Here is a 2,069-nt window from a genome sequence, read left to right as displayed (position 1 = left end):
CCAAGTTATAAGTAAACCCTGGAAAGAGGTCTGGCCAACCCTATTAAAGAGGATTACTTTAACTTAGAAGGGCTCGACATGACAAAGTCAGCCCAAAATGAAAAGTTATAAAAGTAATCCCTGAAAGAGACCTGACAAAGGTCCAAGAAAGAGGATTACAAAAATAACTTAAAGGAGACCGATATAACGAAGTTGGACTCCTACTACTAACAAGTTATAAAAGTAATCCCTGAAAGAGACCTGACAAAGGTCCAAGAAAGAGGATTACAAAAATAACTTAAAGGAGACCGATATAACCAAGTCGGACTCCTACTACTTAAAAGTTATCAAAATAGTCCCTGAAAGAGATCTGACAAAGATCCAAGAAAGAGGACTACAAAAAATAACTTAAAGGAGACCGGTATAACCAAGTCGGACTCCTACTACTTAAAAGTTATCAAAATAGTCCCTGAAAGAGATCTGACAAAGATCCAAGAAAGAGGACTACAAAAAATAACTTAAAGAAGACCGGTATAACCAAGTCGGACTCCTACTACTTAAAAGTTACCAAAGTAGTCCCTGAAAGAGATCTGATAAAGATCCAAGAAAGAGGACTACAAATAACTTAAAGGAGACTGACCTAACGAAGTCGGACTCCTACAACTAGAAAGTTATAAAAGTAATCCCTGAAGGAGAACTAGCAAAGGTCCAAGACACAGGATTACGAGAATAGCTTAGAAGGGGACCAACGTTAATAAAGCATACAAAGCAAAGAAAACCAAAGAAACAAGTTGGACCCCCACAACCACGACCTCAAAGGATTCAAGCTACAAATAACATAATAAAAATAACCCAAGGAGGTCGAGCCACAAGATTTCGACATCAGCAGAAAATAGAAAAGATGCCTAGTCAAAAAACTACTTTTTACAGAGTTATAAGGCCTCGAAAGGCCACCAAAAACTACTATCAAAAAAATAGCGAGCTATTGTTTGTTTTTCAAAATAAAAGTTGCTAGATAAGCAACTAAGAAGTATCAGCAAATAAATAAAAGAGTTCTAAAAAAGCCCAGAAGCCGGGCCAACTACACAAATTTTAAGAAAGATCAACAAGCATCAGGAGGCTTCTTGGCAGCATTAGGACAAGGAGAAGAAGGGCAAGTCTGGATCGGCACAGCATCCACAATTCCATCCTCCCGATTCAGGATCTGGCAATCCGGGTCGGGCACAGCGGGAGGAACCGAAGAGGTTGGCACTTTGGTAGAAGACACAGGAGGAACGACATCATCATCATCACCCTCATCATCAAGGACAATCTTGCCATCCCTGACAATATTATCCAGGCTAAAAAGGGTGAGGTCAGCCTCGGGAGCAATGACCTGAACTTGCTCCCTCAAGTTCTCATAAGCAGTAGTCACGCTGCCAACGAGATGACTTTGGAGCTCAGCATAATCTTCCCGAACACTGTCAAGCTCCCCCCTCAGGCGCATCACTTCCCGATAAGATGACTCTCCTTGTGCATCAAGACTGCGTCCTCAGCCAACCTCAAAGAAGCCGCCAATGACTGAGAGCTCGCCTCCTCATTCTTCAAGTCCTTCTTCAGCTTGGCTACCTTCGTCTCAAGCTCCTCCTTTAGCTTCTTCATCCGATCAAACTCCTGTTTCGCCTCCTCCATAAACGCTTTAGTAGCGTGGAGAGGGAGATTCTGAGCAGTCCGATATATGGCAGCCGACATGTACGCCATCTTCACATGATTTCAGGCCATGAATTCCAAGTGATGGAGGATGGACACATCGTCCATGGAGAGAGTGCCATAAGGACCGATTTGTTGATCCACGAATTCAATAGCATTAAAATCAGGAGCATCGAGGTCAAAGGGGTCAGCAATCTTTTGTTTTTTATTGGGAGGAGCAACAGAAGTAGCAGCAGAGGTGACTTGAGGATCTGCCAAATGAACTCGGGGTGTAGGGATCACCTTCTTCACCCCGGCGGAACTCTGCACTGATGGCTTCTCGCGCACTTGGGATGATCCCTCCCCAGCCACCTGGGCAGCAGCATTTCTGGCAGCAGTCGCCCTCTGCGCCCTCTTATAAG

The sequence above is a fragment of the Arachis hypogaea genome, chromosome 17 (genome assembly GCF_003086295.3).
Source record: "Arachis hypogaea cultivar Tifrunner chromosome 17, arahy.Tifrunner.gnm2.J5K5, whole genome shotgun sequence".
Classification (NCBI taxonomy): Eukaryota; Viridiplantae; Streptophyta; class Magnoliopsida; order Fabales; family Fabaceae; genus Arachis; species Arachis hypogaea.
This window is presented reverse-complemented; position numbering follows the sequence as displayed.